The sequence below is a fragment of the Cervus canadensis genome, chromosome 17 (genome assembly GCF_019320065.1).
Source record: "Cervus canadensis isolate Bull #8, Minnesota chromosome 17, ASM1932006v1, whole genome shotgun sequence".
Lineage (NCBI taxonomy): Eukaryota > Metazoa > Chordata > Mammalia > Artiodactyla > Cervidae > Cervus > Cervus canadensis.
The window spans coordinates 52,214,455-52,236,690 of NC_057402.1; positions in this window are offsets into that span (position 1 = coordinate 52,214,455).

A 22,236-nucleotide genomic window follows, 5' to 3' on the forward strand; every position below is an offset into this window, starting at 1 on the left:
GGTGTGCGCAGAGGAGGTTAGGGCTTGGTAGGACTTGGAGTTTTTCTAAAGGAATTTTATTTTATTATTTTTTTAAATTTATTTATTTTTTAATTGGGGGATAATTGCTTTACAATGTTGTGTTGGTTTCTGCCATACAACAATGTGAATCAGCCATAGGAACATGCATGTCCTTCTTGAACCTCCCTCCCACCTTCCACCCCTCTGGGTTGTCCCAGAGCACCAGGCTGAGCCCGCTGCACTATACAGTGACTTCCCACTAGCTCTCTAATTCACACATGGTAATGTATGTTTCCATGCTACTCTCTCAATTTGCCCCACCCTCTCCTTCCCCCACTGTGTCCATAAGTCTGTTTTCTATTCCTGAGTCTCTCTTCTTGCCCTGCAAATAGGTTCATCTGTACTATTTTTCTAGATTTCATAAATATGCATTAATATATAATATTTGTTTTTCTTTTTCTGACTTCCTTCATTCTGAATAACAGGCTCATCCACTTCACTAGAAATGACTCAAATTCATTCTTTTTTATGGCTGAGTAATATTCTACTGTGCATATGTACCACAGCTTCTTTATCCATTCATCTATGCCCTGGCTGTTGTAAATAGTGCTGCAGTGAACACTGGGGTACATGTGTCTTTTTCAGTCACGGTTTTCTCACTGTATATGCCCAGTAGTGGGATTGCTGGGTCATATGGTAGTTTTATTCCTAGTTTTGTTTTGTTGTTTTTTTAAAGAAATCTCCATACTGTCTTCCATAGTGGCTGTGTCAATTTACATTCCCACCAACAGTGCGAGAGGGTTCCCTTTTCTCCACATCCTCTCCAGCATTATTTTCAGATAAGATCTGGCTGATGGGCAGCTGAGGACTGGCAACTGCAGAGCTACTGTATAAACAGCTTCTTCTAAAGGTTCCCATCACCTATAGGATAAAAGTCAAAGCCTCATCAGCACCAGAAAGGTGCTTTTCTGACCTAGCCTCCTTGAACCTTTGGAGACCTCTTTCCAATCCCTCCTTGTTCCTCCTATTCTCACCTGCCTTCAAATTCTCTTTGCCTAGAAGGTCCTTCTCTCTTCTCTCCTTAGGAAGCTCCTGCTTAATCTTCAGTGAAAGTGAAAGTTGCTCAGTTGTGTCCGACTCTTCGTGACCACGTGGACTATACAGTCCACGGAATTCTCCAGGCCAGAACACTGGAGTGGATAACCTTTCTGTTCTCTAGGGGATCTTCCCAACCCAGGGATTGAACCCAGGCCTCCCGGGTTGCAGGCGGATTCTTTACCAGCTAAGCCATCAGGGAAGCTTTCTTTTCAGAGGCTATCACAAATGTTCAATTTTCTCTGTGGATCTCTCACTCTTTAACTACTCGCAGCCTTCTAACTCACCTGTAGGCAGGATGAACGCTCCTCCAAGTCTCGGGCTGGTTGTGTCGCTACCTCCTCTGTTAAATATGACCTCTTGTGGGCAGGGACTGGGTCTCCCTCACTGCTACATCCTTCTTCAGCATTTAACCCAGAACCTGGCAGGAAAAAGGTGAGCAGCAGATTGTAGTTACTAAGTTGCTAAGATACAGTTCAAGAGGACGAAGGTTTTTCTCTACTGAAGTTTGTATTGCTATCTAAAAAGGTGACCTTATTAATTATCAATGGGTTCCATGGCAAAGATGCAAATTTTTCAACTCCTTTGAGAAAAGAGGTCAGCTGGGAATCAGAGAAGAGCTGGAACCTTAAAACATACCTAGAATATCTTAAACACATAAAATGACTACATTCCCATCTAATGTAAATAGCTTGACAGAAGCCCACTTTAAATGAGCCACTTAAATAAATGCTGACCGGACATATGCTTATCAAGGCTTTCACTTGGTTTCAGAGGCTTCTCTCTCACACAACTATTTTTTTCTTTTTCTTTTTCCAGAATCTTGTCTCACTTTCCAAACACTGCTCATTCTTTCAGCCTGTGAAAAAGCTGAAGTGATGTTTTCTTCCTCCTAAACTGACAATAGAGGAGCCAAAGCAGTGCTTGGGCAAGAAAGCAGAGAGGTCTCCTCTGCTTTCAGTTTCAGATTCAGTAGAAATGATGTGCAGTCTTCATTGACCTTCATGCTCTCTTGCCCACAGCTAGACCTAATCACCTCCCATGTCTAGGGGCAGCATTACACACTCCCCAGGGGTTCTGGTTCTGTGTGTGTGTGTGTGTGTGTGCGCGCGCGCGCGCGCGCTCATTCACTCAGTCATGTCTGACCTGACTTCTTGCGACCCCCTAGACTGTAGCCCACCAGGCTCCTCTGTCCCTGGAGTTTTCCAGGCAAGAATACTGGAGTGAATTGCCATTTCCTCCTCCAGGGGATCTTCCGGATCCAGGGATCAAACTCGAGTCTCCACATCTCCTGCATTGGCAGGCAGGTTCTTTCCCAGAAGTGCTACCTGCGCCTCCCCGCCAGTTCTCTGAATTCTCTGCAAACCACATCTCCACTTGGCCAGCTGTGTCCTGGGGGCTTCCCTGGTTGCTCAGTGGTCAAGAATCTTCCTGCCAATGCAGGAGGCGCAAGTTCGGTGCCTGGGCCTGGAATATCCTCTGGAGAAAGAAATGGCAACCCGCTCCAGCATTCTTGCCCCAGGATACCCCATGGACAGAGGAGCCTGGCCAGCTACAGAGCATGAGGTTGCAGCGCAGGAAACAGCAACAGCTGTGTCCCACTAGTCATGACCAGTAGGGGGTGCTAGAGAGCGACTGTGAGGCTGCAAGAGGAGCAGGCGCTCGCTCCTTTCTCTTGTCCCTTTCAGGCTCTCTGAAGCCGGTGGTGGCTGCAGCAGTTCCTTCCTGTGTCAACAGATAAGTTTTCAGAATTTGCAGGAAATGGCTTATTGCATATTGCATCCCTTATCCCACTGACGCCACATGCAGCCAAATGACATCCCCCGTAAAGATTCTGAGTTTCAATTCCAGGAATCCTTCTCTGAGTTTCTAAGGTTTAAAAAAAGTTTCAGTCTTTTTATTTTGTTCCTCCAAGCCTTCAAGGTGGTGGCTACTTTTCTGCGGTTGGAACATCTTGAAACCTTAAAACCGTCTTCTTTTTCTTCTCATTTAACTAGGTAACAACTTTCTACTTTGCTAATAATTCTTGATATTAAATTCTTTCTGTTTTAAAAACTGGTGTATTTCTGTCTTATAATGGAAATCTGGCTGATACTAGCTGGTGCTGGAAAATATTTCAGCTGCCTGTTCCCTCCTCTGCACCCACTGTGAGGATTCCTACAGTGATGCTGTCCCTGTTAAGGTGCCCTGATTGGCAGGTCCCATGCATACCCCTGGATTCTCCTACTGGGTTCTGCAGCCCTTTCCCTGTGGTTTTCATGCTGGTCACAAGCTCCAGTTACCACCTTGGTCCCCATTCTGATCATGGGGGACCCAGGCTCAAGTCCCCAACACCCACCCTTGTACCATAGTTCACAGCCTTCTGTTCACACTTTCCAAACCCCCAAACCTATGTTAAGTTCCCTGATTGTTAGCAACTGGTTCCACGGGGGGAAGGTCTTGTTTTATAGTTTTTCTCTGATTTCTGTGATGTGTAAATACTCCCACCAGGACCAATTTCACTGAACATAGAGTCGGGGCTGGAGACACAGTAGTACTCTGTTATACGGGCTTCCTAGGTGTCTCAGTTGTAAAGAATCTGCCTGCAATGCAGGAGATGCGGGTTCGATTTCTGGATCAGGAAGATCCCCTAGAGAAGGAAATGGTGACCCGTTCCAGTATTCTTGCCTGGAGAATCCCATGGACAGAGGAGCCTGGGGATTATAGTCCATGGGGTTGCAAAAGAGTTGGGCATGACTTAGTAACTAAACAACAAAACAATTCTATTATATAGTAGTTTCATTTTAAGGATAAAATAGACACAATATCTAGTGTAAATAATAGAAATACACAGTAAAATAATGAAAAATTATGAGTTTTGAGTATATTCTTTCTTTTTAATGTAATTTATTTGTTGTTTGGGCTTCCCTGGTGGCTCAGCAATAAAGAATCCACCAGCAATACAGGAGCCACAGGAGACATGAGTTTGATCCCTGGGTCAGGAATATCGCCCAAAGAAGAAAATGGCAACCCACCCCAGTATTCTTGACTGGGAAACCCTATGGACAGAGGAGCCTGGTGGGCTACAATCCATAGGGTTGCAAAGAGTGGGACATGACTGAAGCAACTAAGCACGCATGCACACATTTAGTTGCTTTTGCATTTAACTTGCATTTTTATTGTCTCTATTTGACAACTGGGTCACAGAATTTCTGAAAATTTAATTAGCTCCCACCAGCCAATGAGAGCTATCGGTGATATAGCAAGGGTCAGTGCTGTATCTACAAAGTGTCCCCCCTGTATCCATGGAACCCTGAAGCTATGTAGGGCAATCATGATGTGAAAACACCTCTCTGGGGACTAATAAACTCAGGCCATCATTCTATTTCACCCCATCACCACAGCAACACATCTCAAATACAAGTCAGTGATTTGCGGGAGCATCCTGCAAGGCATGTAAACACAGACACCCCAGAACTCCAGGGATACCAGCCTCCTACCATTATAAAAGGATCCTGGACTTCCCTGGTGGGCCTGTGGATAAGAATCCACCTGCCAACGCAGGGTACATAGGTTCAATCCCTGGTCCAGGAAGATTCCACATGCTGAGGAGCAACTGAGCTCATGCCACAGCTACTGAAGCCCAAGTACTGAGAGTCTGCGCTCCTCAACAGTAAGAAGCCTGCGCATCGCACCTGGAGTAGCCTCTGCTAGCCACAACTAGAGAAGAGCCAGCATAGCAATGAGACTCAGCGTAGCAAAAAATCAAGATAAATCAATCAAAAAGGATCCCTCGGCCTTTACACAGAATGGCTGCAACTACGTCCCAACACAGCCAATAAATAAATATTTTAAAAAGAAACAGGTAGTAGAGATGTAGCTGTCATAAAGCAAAGGAGGAGAACACGAAGCGAAAAGCCAGTTCATACTTTCGTGAAGACTTCTCTGAGTCTCAAGCATAATAAATGTCAACAGTCATGATCGTAATGTGAAACACTGCTTCAATTCTTGGTATTTATAGGATGAAACCCTTTGAACTGGGCTCCCCATTACATCAAATGTCTTTCCTGAAATGTTTGTGCATACTGGTCGTGTTTCAGGGAACTCTAGGACCAAATTCTTGGGTTTCATCAAAATGAAAGGGATAAAGCTTTCACCAGACTTAATACCTGAATAATAAAAAATCAAGTTGTGACCTTGAATGGATTCCAGGAAAAAATCAGTTGCTGATTTTGCAAGTCAGTTCAGGTCTGGAACAGCTAACGTTTGCCACATGGTAGGCACTGGTTGAAGTGCCACCCAATAGTGCTACCCAGAGAGGTAAGCACTATTTTACCCGCATTTTACAGATGAGTATATGGAGGCATTGAATTTAACTTTCTAAGGTCACACAGTTAGTAATGGCAGAGGCAGGCATTCAACCCACCCAGTCTGAGTTTACAGTCCCTTCACCATTGTGCTGCGCTGACTTCTCAAAGCCACTTAACCCTTGCGGCTAAGAACTTTCTAGAGCTGGAAGCTGCAATAAAGGATCTTGAGAATTTGCCACCCCCCCCCTTTCCTGCCCCATCTCCATACATTCTTACTCCTGATTTCACACAGCCTATTGGTTTTGAAGATTTTACTTTATGATCATCACTGGCTGTGCTGAATCTTCTTTGCAGGGCGAGGCCTTTCTCGAGCTGGGGTGCACGGGCTCTCCAGTTGCAGTGTGCAGGCTTAGTTGTCCTGCGGCACAAGGAGTCTTAGTTCCCCAACCAGGGATTGAACCCACATCCCCTGCGTCAGAAGGCGGATTCTTAACCACTGCACCACCAGGCAAGTCAAGACTTAATCTTTGATTCAGAAAACAACGACGGTGTCATCTGCCTGACACCCCTCCCAAACTCTTCCGACCCATGGTCTCACAAATGAAAGAATCCAAGCTGGATGTGTGGTTTTCCCCCAGATGATATTAATAGCAAAAGCTAATGTCCATGGGGTGCCTACCGTGAGCTGGGATGTGCTATATTTTCAGCAAGTGGTGGTCAGTAGCATCATTTATCACACTACCTCCCCACGTTTGCTTTCGGAACTATACTCAGATGTAGGTTTTATTCTTACCGATGAGGCGATTGAGGCTCCTTAAAGTTACAGGGCCCTGGAAACATCCCTCGGCTAGGCGGTGGTCGAGCAGAGATGCAGAGATGCCCACTCCAGCCTCGCCCTTCTCCTACCTGCTCCTTCTCAAGAGCACTTCTCTGCGAGGAGGAGCCATGTTGGAGGGAGCCCCCAGGCACACATTACTTGAATTACGCTTAACTACTGCAGAGACTTATTATGCATTTTCATCTTCTTAGTGCTTTCTAATTAAAAAGGAGGGGAACACGGTGATCTTTTTGCTCTGTAACGTCTGTTTTCTCTGAGTGGAAAGCAGAGGGCCCCCAATGAGAGCCTTTGCATAAGAGAGCTCATTGTATTGCAATCAGCTGTTTAAGTGCAGAGTTCTCCAAGGTCCTTTTTTACTGGAGAGAGTTAATTAACAACAGTCACTAATCACTCCCCGGAGCTCCGTCTTGATTACCAAGAATATGTGAATCTACTTAGTCACCTAAAAATTTAAAGTGTGCCCCTACTGTAACAGGCTTTAATTAATGGTAATAATAATATTATTACTCCTATTTAACATCAGTGGAGTGCTTACTAAGGACCAGGTGCTCTGCTATGTGATTTTTATTTAATCCTCACAAGGACTTTAATTAGAAGCAGGCACTATTGTTTTTCTTTCCACCTTGCCCATGAAAAGCCCGAAGTGAAGATTAAGGTGAAAGTTAAAGCTGAGGCTTGACCCTGGGTGTATGCAAGCCCAGGGCCTTGATGGCCTCCACATCCTAGGGGATAATAAATCATTTTGTTTTATATTATAATAAAACACTCCTTTACTCACCTAGCAGAGCTCAGAGTCATGACATCTAAGAAAATGAAGACACTTATAGCAATAAACTGAAGTTACCAACCACTTGTGGGCTTCCCAGGTGGCGCAGTGGGTAAAGAACCCACCTACCTACACAGGAGATGCAGGAGACGTGGGTTTGATCCCTGAGTTGGAGAGATCCCCTGGAGGAGGAAATGGCAACCCACTCCAGTATTCTTGCCTGAAGAATTTCATGGACAGAGGAGCCTGGTGGGCTACAGTCCATGGGATCACAAAGAGTTGGACATTACTGAGTGCACACACACACACAGACACACACCAACCTTTTAACTTTAACTAAGGAAATGTTTCCAAGACCTCTGAGCTTGAGTCAATGCCAGCTAAGCCCATGGCAAGTAGCAATCAATTCTCCCAGTTTGGCACCCCTAAGACTAAAACCTGGACAAGACAGTACGCTGGTGGCCTCTGAGTGGCCAAGTGGAAAGCCAGCTGAGTGGTGCAATCTATTAACTCGTCTAGCTGAGACTGGTCTTCACTGTACAGATCCTCCAGGACCAATAATCCGGTTGTATGGTTAGTGGGAACCAAACAAAGAATTTAGGATTAGAAGAGGAGTCCCCAACCTCTGGGATCTAAAGCCTGATGATCTGAGCTGATGCAATAATAGTGTGTTAGTCGCTCAGTTGTATCCATCTCTCTGTAACACCATGGGCTGTAGTCTGCCATTCTCCTCTGCCCATGGAATTCTCCAGGCAAGAATACGGGAGTGGGTTGCGATTCCCTTCTCCAGAGGATCTTCCTGATTGAGGGACTGAACCTGTGTCTCTTGCAAATCTCCTGCATTGAAGGCAGATTCTTTACCATCCACACCACCTGGGAAGCCCCGGGGGCCAGGAAAGGGTGTTTATGGGGGAGGGATACCAAGCTGAGTCAGAAATTCTTGCCCAGTGTGGTTCCTAGGTAGATAAAGTTCAGCGTGGAATTGTCTGTGGAATTCTCCAGGCAAGAATACTGGAGTGGGTTGCCATTCTCTCCTCCAAGGAATCTTCCTGACCCAGGGATTGAACCTGTGTATCTTATGTATCCTGCACTGACAGGCAGGTTCTTTACCACTAGCATCACCTGGGAAGCCCAGTCTCTATCATACTTGGCAGAAATAGTAACATTGATTGTGAAGTGCTGCCCTAGACCTTGCTGGGAATATTTTATTAGTACATGAGCTGAACTTCCTTCTGAAAATTTGAAAACTTCTGAATTCTGGAAATGGTCTGACTTCAAGGAGTCTTAGACCAGTGTAGACCTGGATGGGGTGGTGCGCTGATGGGACTGTCTGTAGAATAGCACGGAGCACATGGAAAGGGCTCAGTGAGTGTGAGAAGGGCACAAGTGTGACCTGGCACCAAACTGGGATCCATGTCTCATTCCACTCCCCTCCCACCTGACCTTGATGAACTGCATAACATTTCTCAGGCTCCTCATGTGAAATGAAGATGATGGCCATTATGCCAACTCAATCAGTGAATGCATGCAAAGTACTTGGTAAATTGCTTGGTACATCACAAATACTAGTGGTAGCTATTCTTATAAGTATTGCACTCTGACATAGATTAAATTTACTCTTTTATAAAGGATACGGCATTAGAGCAAAACTCAGAAAACAAGGTAGTTAAACCTGCGTTGGTATTCCGAGAATTCTACAGAGAATAAAAAGGCTACCCAGTGTATTAATCTAAGCTGACCTTTTGTGCCTTCTTTAATCAGATTAAAGTACTTTTTCATTAAAATAGTTTTAGTTTGTTTTCATGTAATGTTCTTGATGGATTCCCCACCCCCAGAAGTTCTAAGACAAAAACAAGAATAAAAGGGTTATTTCTTGTTTTCACCAGTACAAGCTATTACAGAGGAACAGGTGAGGATGGGAAGATTGGAGGAACTCAATAAGGATGCTGTTCTCAGGACTGTAGGATCCAGCACTTTCTAATCCCTTCCACCCTTGGTGGGGTGGCTGTGGACAGGTGCCGTTCACTCCCAAGAGAACTTGCCGCTCGCTGGAAGTGTCGCTGGTGGATAACTTCACATGCCCTCCAATGACATCCATTACATGTGTGCCAAGACATCTCTTCCTCCATGTGACTGGCAGGCCCATTCCTGTGATCAACATGAGATTCCTTTAATGGGCACCTATCGCTGGGGATGCCCCATTGTCCTGTCTGTCACTTTCTTAGAACTGCAGTCTGAAGCTCGTTCAACCCCTCTCCTCTCATACAGGTATCTGATCTGTCGTTGAATCTAAAGACTCTGCTTGCCAAGTTGTGCTTTCTCCCCTCTTTTTAGTCAGAGACAATCCCCCCAAGTAAATATCTTGCTCATCTAATCACTTCTAATTCCAGCTTGGTGTTTGCTCCTTGAAGGACCCTAATTGACACAAAGGACCCTGACTTTATTTCCCAGAATCCCTTGCCTTGGGAGTTACGGATGCTATTGAGGTTTCGCCCCTGAGATGTTCTTGCAGAAGATTTGGAAAGGAGAAGGAAGAAGGGAGACATTAATCTCTGTGTAGCTGACAATTGAGCTCCAGCAGATTTGGGATTTTGCAATAACCCGACTCCATATTCCACTGTCGAATCACCAGGCTCATGGACGCAGGATGCTGACATTGACAGCAGCAGAGAACCTCGGATCAAAACTGCCGTGGCAGGATTTCGGAGCTGTGCAGCAGCATCTCTTTAGCGCCTGCCCTTCCAATTTTTCCAATAATTTCATAAGCACCCATTTTTTAAAACTTCTATTTCTTTCTGTTTAAAACACCTGAGGTGATTTTCGTTTCTTGAACTAAATGCTGACTGATACAGCAAATGGATTTGCAAGTTGCAAAGTTAACTTGTTTATGCTCAGGGAAATTAATAAAAGCTGTTACCTTCTAAGAGCTTCTCCAGTAGCTCAGTGGTAAAGAATCCACCTGCAATGCAGGAGATGCAATTAGATCTCTGGGTTGGGAAGATCCTCTGGAGGAGGGCATGGCAACCCACTCTAGTATTCTTGCCTGGAGAATCCCATGGACAGAGGAGCCTGACTGGCTATACTCCATGGGGTCACAAAGAGTTGGACATGACTTAGTGACAAAGCAGGCATGCACACACATTACCTTCTAAAACTTGGAAGTGAGACTATATACCTACCAAACTACTAACTCAACAGGAAGTGATTATAAGGAAGTAGAGGATTCCTTTGTGCTGGCTGCTCCTCACAAGGTATTTCAAGAAAAATTGAGCTCCAGCAGGGATTTGCCAGAGAGCAAGCAAGATGGAAGGGAAGAAGTCATCCAGGGATAAAGGTTTTCACTGTGTCAGAAAAAGCAACAAATATATACCTGGCTTCCTTGAACCAATCCTTGAGATAATCCTTGTTTACATGGGCAAAAGTGTTTCAGTTTGAAAAATAAACTACATGGCCATCCTATTTATGCCCCAAATAGCTAGAGAGAAGGGACTATTGTTCAAAACATTTTTCAAAGATCTATTGAATTGAGATCGTTTAGTTAAACAGTAAGTCAAACAAAAGTAGCCCTCTCTGACTAAGGATCAAATGAAGACGCTGCCTTTCAACTCAACTTAGTGTTTTAACAGGCTTTAGCGTGTGGAGCTATCAAACTGCGGAAGTGAAACAGAGCCGGACCCCATGGTCCTTCCTACCATGTCCTCTGCCTGACTTTTGTCTGTAGAAGAACTTTAGTCAAAGAAGATTAACTAGGGAAGTGAGAAAATGCAGAAACAAAGGCAAATAGGGAAGACCAAATAATAACAAAATGGTCATTAAGCATAGTCAAGGATCTTTTAGGTCCTTCTCAAGGGCTGTAGATAGTATTCGGAGCCATGTCCTATGAGCTGTTATAGATACTGAAACCCTGATCAGGTGGAAGAAGTTAACTACATGATTACCAGACTGTAGCCTTGACCTAAGCTGCAACAATTCCAAGAGTTGGCCTCAAGGAAATGAGAACAAACTGATGCTGCAACTGAAGATTAACTGTACTTAAAACAATCAAGATGACGCTGGTCGGACCACCGCATGAGCAATTGCCCAGATGACTGTCACCTGACTATGCTGTTTCTGCATGTAGCCCTCTCCCTCCCCCTATAAATGCTCTAACCCGTTGATTGTCAGGATAGGGGGTCAAAGAGTTGGCCTTTGGACAGGCATTCACCCTTCCCCCAGGTTGCCAGCATCCAAAATAAAGTGAAATTTCCTTTCCATCAACCTGGCCTCTTTATTGGATTTTCAGTGGCAAGCAGCTGGACCCTTCAGTTACAGAAGGGTGATGGGTATAACAACAAGCCGGGCTTAAGGTAATGTCTAGGAGAGAACTTGGGGAGGGCTTCTGACATATGGAACTTGACGCAAATGGAGTTGTATTGCCAATGACATTATAAAACTGGTTTGCAGACCCTGTGGATTTTTAAGCAAGTCCCGGATCCTCCAAATTCTCACATATAGAATAAGCTGTAAAAGCTGTGTCATGGCCGGAGGTGTCTTACTCTGCGGAAACTGCTTTGGATGTGAATGTGGTGAAGAAGGAAACAACAGGAGGAAACTCTCAATGTCAGGGTCAGGGAATGCAGAAGAATATGGCTAGGAGAGTTTTTCTAACAGAACAGAGCCAGCGCAAAACCATGTGGCTAATTCCCCCACAGCTTAACACTCAGAAAACCTTTGGGGATAGGTGTAAACAAGCCCCATTTTATAGATGGAGAGACTAAAATTCAGACAGTTTGACTGATTTCTCTAGGACCACACAACTAACTGTGGAGATTTAAAGCAGGTTTCTCTGACTCTTGAACGGATGTTCAAGATGTCCAGTGAGGTCAGCCATCTCTCTATCCAGGGAGCTTCAATCTGAGGATGCAGTTAATAATGTACCTGCTGGGTAGAAGCCTGCTTGCCTGACCTGCCCTGAACATTCATGGGACTCATTGCTCAGTCCACCAGGAGAAGAGAAGCACTCCCATTACTTGATTTATTTGCCTTATTTCTAAACAGAATAAAGTACTCACCGCTGGCATGACTGGCCTCCTTATTTCATACCAGATTTGTTCTAAGTGACTTCAGGCTGTTTCCCAAAAAAGCCAGACTTAAAGGACAAAGATTTACCACTACACAAGTTATTCAGAAGAAATGTTTTAGGCTCTGGCCACATTTAACCTCTATCTCTGAAAGCTACTGGGCAATTGAAAAGAACAAGGGGATCACTTTTCACTGGGTCTGAAGACCCCATTTTTAGCTACCTGAAAAAGGGACACTGTAACCTGCATCAACTCCAGGGGACATCTTTTAATGATCAAGAATATCAGTGACAAGGCCAATACTTCTCTCCAAATGCCAGATTAATAATTGGACATGAACTTCCCTGGTGGCCCAGTGGTTAAGAATCCACCTGCCAATGTAGAGGACACAAGTTTGATCCTTGGTCCGGGAAGATCCCACATTCTGTGGGGCAGCTAAGCCCATGTGCCAGAGCTACTCAAGCCCTTGCATCTAGAGCCCATGCTCTGCAACAAGACAAACCACCACAATGAGAAGTGCGAGGATCACAACTAGAGTGTAGCCCCTGATCACCACAGCTAAGGAAAGCCCGCACAAAGCAACAAAGACCCAGCGTAGCCAAAAAGATAGTTTAAATTTTTTAAAAAATAATTGTACAAAATTGTAGCACCCCTGCAACTCCTCTTCTAAAAATTAAAATGAAACTAATATCAAGTGATATTTTATTTATGTATCTCCTTGACTTTATAAGAAATAATAAGGACTGTAGTTGACTCCTGAAAGGGGCAACCTAAACCTTTGTAAGGTCCCAAACCCAATCTGTCCCACTTCAGATGATGCCCACTTGCCAGTCTCTATCCCTTTTACAAATGATCTTTTTTTTTTTTTAACTAAGAAAGGATGCTTTGAAGGCAGTTGAGTTTTCAGAACAGTAAATGATAATATGATCTCAGAGCAGAAAGGTCATAAACTACACCCTGTGATAGCCTGGCCGCAGTACATCCTTGAGTTCTTATGGAGAAGTCATTGTATAGCAGTGAATAACGGGTAGAACACACAGTGTTTTTCTTCAGAGTTCACAATGCGCCATTCGTTCTTTACTCACAAAGCATTCACCAAATTATGTGAAGGGCACAGTTGAGGCCCTTCTTTTAATGACCAAGAATATCAGTGACAAAGCCCATACTTATCTCCATATGCCAGATTGGACACAAGTTTGCAGGGACAGAGAACAAGACACCAAGTGATTACGCCCCAAGTAATCATTATTGCTTACCAACAGGAAAAACAAAACAAAACAGAACACATTTGTGGGTACAGAGTCTAAAACTACTGGGTCAAAAGCCCACCGTAAACACCAGCCCATTCTATCCCATCTATTGGGCATTTTTGCTAAAATCCAATAATGATCTGATGACAAATCTAACAAAGATCTTACACAAACCTGAGTGCATATGGAGCTTGTCAATATGCATACAAAATAAACCAGTGCACAAAAAGATAAGACCTTCATCTTCTACCATCTTGTGGGGGTGATCCATAAAAATTAAATTAAATCTGTACTTTTCCTATTCACTGGCTTAGGTTGTTAATAGGTTTGGATACATCTTGATTGGATCCTAAGCATAAGATGAAACTGAGAAGACAGGTTTTGTTCATGTGAAATAGTTATTTTCAGGGGAGTGTCTTAAAAGGAGTTCCCAAGCATAGTTGAGAATTTTGGGCAAAACGAGATAAATCTTACAAAGTTTTTTTGTTTTTTTTTAAGAATAGGAATTCTATGAAGATATGAATTGCCAGAGGCCTGGAAGAGTTTATTCTGTCACTTCTCTCTTGTCACTGGTTCACTGCTTTTGTATGCAAGACAATCTCAAGAATGCCAAGCACCTTCTTGCAATGTCTCACTCTTAGGGTTGTCCTATGAAGCATACCTGCGGGTGTCTATTGGGCAGTCTATATCCCCTAAATGTATGCACACCCAAGATGAGATGATGGGAAAAGACATACCCCATCACCATCTTTCCTTCTCTTTCATTTCCTGCCTCCCTAGTTCTTACAACCCTCCATGCTTGGCCAACACATCCTCTACCTCCATCCATATGGTGGTTGGGTGAATCTCCTCTTCTTCAGTGGCCCTCAGATTCTTCCAGCAGGTGAATTCTCTTTGCCCACTCCAGAGATCATTTTATCAACAAGGGGAAAATTGAGCTGGAGCGGCCAAGGGACTCTGGCAGCCTGTACACAACTGTTTGAGATGAAATGTCTTCAGTACAATGTGGGGACTCTTCTGGTGGTGGTGACCAGGGATCCATGTCCCTGCCAGCCACTGTGCTACAGAATGCAGCCCCTTTCCCCTCCCGGGAGGTGGAGAGAGTAAGCAGATGGGGAATTCCAGCTCCTTCCTTTTAATCTTCCATTATTTCTTCAACCTGTTTCCCAAACTTCAGGAGGTGAGAGAGGGCTGCTGAGTGGACTAAAGGAGGAGAGACTCACACCCTGCCACTCAGCACGCAGGGCCATTCCCTTTTCCTCTTTACACCTCCCCTCAAGAGCCTTACCCTTGCTTCTCCAAACCCTCTTCTCTGCTTGAGAAAATGGAGCTCCTCTAGTTATACCAAGAGTAGATAGCTGAGGCTGGGGAGCCACCTTAGACCCCCACAGAGCCTGGTTTTATTAGTTTGCTGTTACTCCTAACACACTTTTGTGCCCTGAGATGGTGCAAGTACAAAGTCCCTCAGGAATGAGTATGTGGTGCTGGTTTAGTCACTCAGTCATTTCTGACTCATGACCCCATGGACTGTAGCCCACCAGGCTCCTCTGTCCATGGGATTTCCCAGGCAAGAATACTGGAGTGGGTATTCATTTCCTTCTCCATGGGATCCTCCCCACCCAGGGATCGGATCTGCCTCTTTCGCATCTCTTGCATTGCAGGCTCGTTCGTTACCATTGAGCCACCAGGGCAGCCCCCAGGGATAAGCGTTAGTACCTGCCTATTCTAGCATCTTTCTAAATAACTGGAAGACAGCTAAGAGGGAAGAGGCCAAGATTTCCAGTGTCTGGACATTCATCAGGGCTCTAAGAAAACAAACGGAAAAAGATGGATCAGAGAAAGGACTTAAAAAACAGGATACCAGAACAAAGAGGTTTGGGATGACTTTTAACAGAGGTACATGTGAAGTAAACGCTTTGGGATAAGAATAAATCCAGATTGGAAGCAAGAATTAAGAGCCGGAGCTACTAGTAAAAAATGAGCTCCATGAAGACTGCTGAGTTGGGGCATTAAGATTTATTATGCACGTGCGCCACACACACAGATACACAAAACCCCACAGAGGTGGGTACTATTTTTATTACTCAGTTTAACACACTGAGGTACAGAGAAATTAAGTAACTTGGCCAGTGTCACACAGCTAGTAAATAACAGTGTGTCTTAGTCTCTCAGTCATGTCCGACTCTTTGCAACCCCATTAACTTAGCCTGGCAGGCTCCTCTGTCCATGGAATTCTTCAGGCAAGAATACTGGAGTGGGTAGCCATTTCCTTCTCCAGGGAATCTTCCTGACCTAGGGATCAAGCCCAGATGTCCTGCACTGCCGGCAGACTCTATACCATCTGAGCCACCAGGGAATCCCAGTATGTGACAGAGTTGGATTCAAACCCAACAATCTGTTGCCTTGAGTTTGCTTTTTATTTTTCTAACATTATACAAAAAAATTCATTGATAACCTATGTCCATACTATTTAGCGTCAATAATTTTGACAACCTTGTTTTATCCATATATGTGTATTAGTGCATCTTTTTTCCTGAAACATTTAAAAGTAATTTTTGTGGCAGTTTGAAATGGAGCTGGACACTATAGACCCCCTCATCCACACACACACACACACACACACACACACACACACACGTTTTCCGCCGGCCTTTTGTCCATGGAAAACTTTAGCCAAACAATAAGTTTAATCAGAGAAGTGAGAAAATGCAGAAACAAAGGTAAACAGTCAAACAAGACTAAATAATAATAGTTCAGCCCTTAAGCTTGGAGAAGGCAATGGCACCCCACTCCAGTACTCTTGCCTGGAAAATCCCATGGACAGAGGAACCTGGTAGGCTGCAGTCCATGGGGTTGCAAAGAGTCTGACACCACGGAGTGAAGTGAGGAGACCAGACTATAGCCATGACATAAGCTGCCACAAATCTGAGAACTGGCCTCAAAGAAATGGGAATAAACCAGTCCTGGAACCAAAGACTAACTGTACTGAAAACAATCAAGTTGAGGTTGATCAGACCACTGCATGAGTAATTTCAAAGTGACCGTCAGAGCTAACGTGCTATATTTCTGCAAGAAGCCCCCACCACCTGGATTGTCAGCGCCTGAGTCAGCCTTTGGGTAGGAGTCCACCCTCTCCACAGCCCCCATCACCCCCATGTTGCTGGCCTCCAAAATAAAGCAAACTTTCCTTTCCACCAACCTTGCCCTTTTGTTGGATTCAGAGAGGTGGGCAGCCAGACCGCCCATTTCAGTACCCGTTTTTCAGGGCCCAAGGTGAGGCTGCACTCTCGCGATACCTGCCTCCCTGGGGTTTTCCGCAGTAGAGCGGCGGCCATGATGCTGGGCCGGGATGGTTACAGGGAGCCTGCTGCTCCTGACTAGCTGGCCTTGAGGGACGGATTTGGGGGGACGTACCTAGCACCTGCCGAAACCATTTGTTTCAGGGATCCTCCCTGTTTCTCCCCGGCTCGGCATTGGCTGCCAACTTAACGCTTTTCTTTGGTGGAACGGAAACAGGCATCTGGAAGAGCTGACGAGCCCCAGGACTAAGTCCACCGGTATGCACCTGGGAAAATACTCTTGAGCTCAAAGTACTATTTGGGCATTTTGCTAATTGGTCCTGATGTGTGTCTGACGTTGAGACCATTTGCGAACAGGAAGTGCTATTGGGCGTTCTTGCCAATTGGTTCTCACGTGTTAGGTGTGGGGAAACATTTGTGAGCACGAAGTGCTATTTGGGCATTTTTGCCAATAGGTTCTGATGTCTGTACGCCATTGAGGACCATTTGTGATCACTGCATGTCATTCGGACTTTTTTGCCAGTTGGTTCTGATGTATGTCTGACATCAGGGGCCGTTTGTATTGGGAAAATGTTTGTTTGGGGCTCCATATTGGTCATCCTTCCCCAGGATTTGTGATAGTTCTGTCTTCTGGTGTGTGAATGTATATTCCATTTGTGTGATTGGTATCTTTGTTGTATTTTGTCAAAGGGGAAATTCAGGTTCAATGCATTAGAAAATTTTTAGCTATGAAATTATGGCTCAAGAAAAGGATAGATGATTTTTTAACAATGTATGGCAGCAATATTCTTTAGACTCCAGCGAAAATTGGTTAAGATGAAACTCCTTTTTTGAAATTCCGAAATTGGTTCTTTTTGCATATGCAGTTAGAGAAAGCTAGTTTGATAAAATACTGTTTTCAGAATTCTGACTCTGAGAGAACAAAAATATGCCTAAGAGAAGGCTTGAACTGAACTCTTATCATGTCCTTGAAATACAAATACAGTTCACTTTGCCTGAGACTTCAGCTTTGGGTTAATTAGTAGAACTTCAAAAGATCTTTGGGTTCGTTAAACACATACCTTGTACCATATTAAATTGTGCTATGAGGAAAAATGTATTTTTTGAGGTTATGGAGTATGTTCCTAAGTTTGCCAATCAGAAAATCCTGGTATAATGTTCATGGACTTTCTTCTTGGTTTTGTTAAGGTTTCTTAAAGGTTAAAAATAGTAACACATAATTAACGATGCTAAAATGATAAAGGAAGCATTTCGGTGTGTAAGTAAGTAGGGTGTGTAGGATATGCTGGCAAGAAAAAGTATAAAGACTGGAGATGTTTTTATTGAGGAAAAAAGTAGAATAATTTTGTTCTAAAGCTGATTGCTAATACATGGGGAAAATAGGGGATAAATCAATATGAATCCAGAAAGTGATAAAAGATTTGTGAAAAAGAAACTTTGGGGAAAGAACCTTTTACATTGTCAGGATTGATTAAGAATTTAATTAGATAAATTAATTTTGTTATTAATAGTAAGCTGGTTCAAGACTGGAATTTGGTTTTCTTTCTCTGTGAAAAGAACAAAGTTTTCCTGGAATATTGAACTGCTTTTGATAACAGATTCTAAGTTTCTTCTGTGGCTAACTTTGAGTATTCCAGAAGGCCCCTGAGGCGTCTCAGAAGAAATATTAAAGTAACTGGGATTATTTGTTACATTAAATTATGTGGAGAACATTGTCAAATAAAAGTGATAAAAAATCTTAGGTTACACTTTGTGGGTAAATGTCATTAATATAAATGTTCTAAAAGTTATTAAACAAATACAGGTTTTTGATAACTTTCAGGTCATACTGCTGAACTGAGTAAAACATTTAATAAGCTCAAATGGAAAGCTATTATTTTGCTTTTAACCATATTTTGATGCCAGTGTTTAGAATGGAAAAAAATTGTCTAGTGAAATTGTCACAGGGTATAACAACCCACAGTGTATATCACTGAGGAGTACCCAAGAAAAGGGAGATTTGAAATGGAGCAGAATGCTATGGTGCCCCCCCACATGTCCTCAGCCTGTCTGTAGATGCCACACACACACCTCTCCTTACACTGAGGCATTCTTGTACACTACAACGGTATGATTTATCACACCTGAAGTATTTTTATAGATAGTGTCTAGTACCATCCATTGTCCAATACCCAATCCATATTCAAATAGCCCCAGTTGTTTTGAAAAAAAATTTTTTTTTAAATTAGAGGCAAAATTAAAATTCACACATTAATATTTCTAAGAAAAGCTGCTCCATCTCATTTTTCATGACATCAAAGTTTTGAAAAGACCTGGCCAGTTGATATCTGGTTTTGTCTGAGTCTGCTCTGAAAAGACTGAACATGCTGTCCTTCAAGGACAAAAATTCAAGTCGCCCTAACACTGACTTCTCCCACTTTGCCTTCTGCCAAAACACACACCCTGCCCCTACATGGGAACTTCCTGTGGCCCCCCTGCAGTCTACCATAATATTTAATATTTGTCTATATTCAGTAAGTTTCTGAATTTATCTTTATATGTTTACTAGTGTTATGAGTTCTTGCATAAGTCCTGGCACAGAGCAGACCCTCAGCATGTGTTTCTAAATAAATAAGCTAAATTTCTCGTTTAACTCTTTAAAATTTCAGTATAAAAGCATTCAGAAAAGTGCATAAACTTTAAGTGAAGAGATTTAAGATCTTTCATGAACATACACCCTGGAACTGCCATCTGATCCAGATAAAAGCTATTTCCAGCCTGGCAGAAGGCATCCTCCTGCCTCTCCCAGTTACCATTCACAAAGGTAGCCGTTGTCTGGATTTCTGTCATCATAGGTCAATTTAACCTTCTCGTAAACATATGAATAATAGAAGTTTTTCTGTGTGTGTCTCTTTCACTAAAAAAAGTGTCTGCAGATTTATCCATATTGTTACATTGTTCTTCATAATTCAGAATTTATTATTCTTCAGTGCTATGTAATATTTCACTGTGTGAACAAACCTCAATTTATTCACTCATTGCTACTCTTTGGATTTATTTCCATTTTGGAGCTTTATGAAAAATGCTTCTAAAAACATTTTCCCATGTGCCTCTGTTGTATATGTATCTACTAGTGGGATTTATGGGTCATCATGAATGGATATATTCTTCTCTAGTAGATACTGCCAGACAATTTCCAAGGTGTGTGTTCTTTAGTTTACACTTACAAACATAGTGACTGGGAGTTGACGTCTTGCACGTGTTCTCCAGCACTGGCGGTGCTAGGCTTTTTAATTCTACCTGTTCTGGAGAGTGTGTGGCCGCATATCATTTGGCTTAGATGTGTACTTTCCTGTTGTTACCTTTCTGTGTTCCTGTTGACCGTGGGTATATTCTCATTTGTGAAATGTCTGCCCAAGTTTTTTGTTGTTGAACGTTAGGTTGATAATGTTTTCCTTAATTGCTGATTTGGAAAAGTCCTGGACGCAGTTAATTTCTTTTTCGGTGATTTGTCCATGCACTGTATCAGTGGTGTCTTATGGACACTTAAGATAGCTTCCCGTTTTATTCTGGGAGCTTTACTGCTTTACCTTAATACATTTAGATTTGTGATCTACCTGAAATTAATTTTTTCCATTTAGATATCCAGTTTCTGTATGTACCATTTATTGAAAAGAGATTCTAAACTCCAGCAGCAAAATCCTGTTATAAATCAGGAGACCACAAATATGTAGGCCTATTCCTGGACTGTCTATTTTGTTCTTCTTGTATATCTGTCTACTGTTATAGTAACACCCCTCTGTCTTAATTACTGTAGCATTATAGTAAGACTTGAAACATGGTATTAAAAATCCTTCAGTTTTACTCTACTTAAAGTTCTTTTATACTCTTCTTGGTGCTCTGCATAGTCATATAAATTTTATAACTAGCTTGTTAATTTGTACAGAAATATCTGCTGGGATTTTGACTGAGATTTCATTAAATTTATGGATAAATTGGAGACAATTTGACATCATTACAATATTTAATATAATCACAAATGTTATCTACCACTCCATTTACTTGTGTCTTTTAAAATTTATTTCAGTAATTTACATGATTTTATAAGTAAAATCTTGTAGGTTTTTCTTTAGATTTATTTCTAGGCATTATTTTTGGTGTTTATTGTAAGTGTATGTTTTTAAATTTTCATCTTCTAATTGTTCCTAGTATATAGACATGAAATTTTATCTTGCCATTCTTAGATTATACCCAGCAACCTTGCTAAATTAATTTATTAAGTCTAATATGTTGCTTATTTTTTGAGTTATTTATATATATTATCTACATAGAGCATGTCATCTGAAAATAATGTTTTATTTCTTCCTTTCCAATTTATTTTTCCATTATTTTCTTTGCTTTAATGCACTGGATAACACCTTCAGTAAAATAAAAGTGGTGGTAGCAGAGATCCATGTCTTATTTCTGATCTCAGAGGCAAAGCTTTCAATATTTCATCAACATGAGATTTGCTATACATTAAAAAAAAATTATTTATTTATTTGGCCGCCTTGAGTCTTAGTTGTAGCACGTGAGATCTTCACTGCACCACTCGGGATGTTTCATTGCAGTGCAGATTTTCTAGTTGTGGTGCCTGGGTTTCAGCAGTTGGGCTTCAGTATTTGTGGTACATGGTCTTAGTTGCTCCTCAGCATGTGAGATATTAGTTCCCCAACCAGGGATTGAACCTGAATCCCCTGCATTGCAAGGCAGATTCTTAACCACTAGACCACCAGGAAATCCCTGCTATAGGGTTTTTACAGATAACCTTCCCTTTGCCAGATTAAAGCAGCTCTTCTCTATTTCTGTTTTGCTAATAAGCATTTCTATCATTGGTGAATGTGAATTATATTGCATATCTCATGCACTTAGGGCTTCCCAGGTGGCTCAGTGGTAAAGAATCCACCTGTAGTGCAGGAGATGTGGGTTTGATCCCTGACTTGGGAAGATCACCTGGAGAAGGAAATGGCAACCCACTCCAGTATTCTTGCCTGGGAAATCCCATGAACAGAGGAGCCTGGAGGGCTACAGTCCATGGAGTTGCAAAGAGTCTGACACAGCTTAGTGACTAAACAACAATTTCATGCACTTACTGAGATAATCATATTATCTACCCTAGTTTTCCATTTATTCAGTGAACTAATATTTAATTTTCAAATCCTAAACCAACCTTGCATTCCTGAAATAATCCCAACCCAGATGAGATGTTTTATCCTTTTTATGTGTCACTAGGTTCTAGTTGCTAATATTTTGTTTAGGACTTTCATGTCTGAGTTAATGAAAGAGATGAAAAACAATGCTTTTCTTCTAATGTATTTGTTTAAGTGTGTTATTAAGGCTATGCCACCGTCATAAAACAGGTTGGGAACAGGTTGGGAAGCATACATTGTTTTTCTACTTTTTTATGCATGCTCACTTCTCAAAATCAGAAGTCCGTTTCACCCTGGGTTTTTGGTATTTTAAATCTTGTCTACCTTTAGTTCAGTTCAGTCGCTCAGTTGTGTCCGACTCTTTGCAACCCCATGAATCATAGCACTCCAGGCCTCCCTGTCTATCACCAACTCCTGGAGTTTACTCAAACCCATGTCCATCGGGTCGTGATACCATCCAATCATCTCATC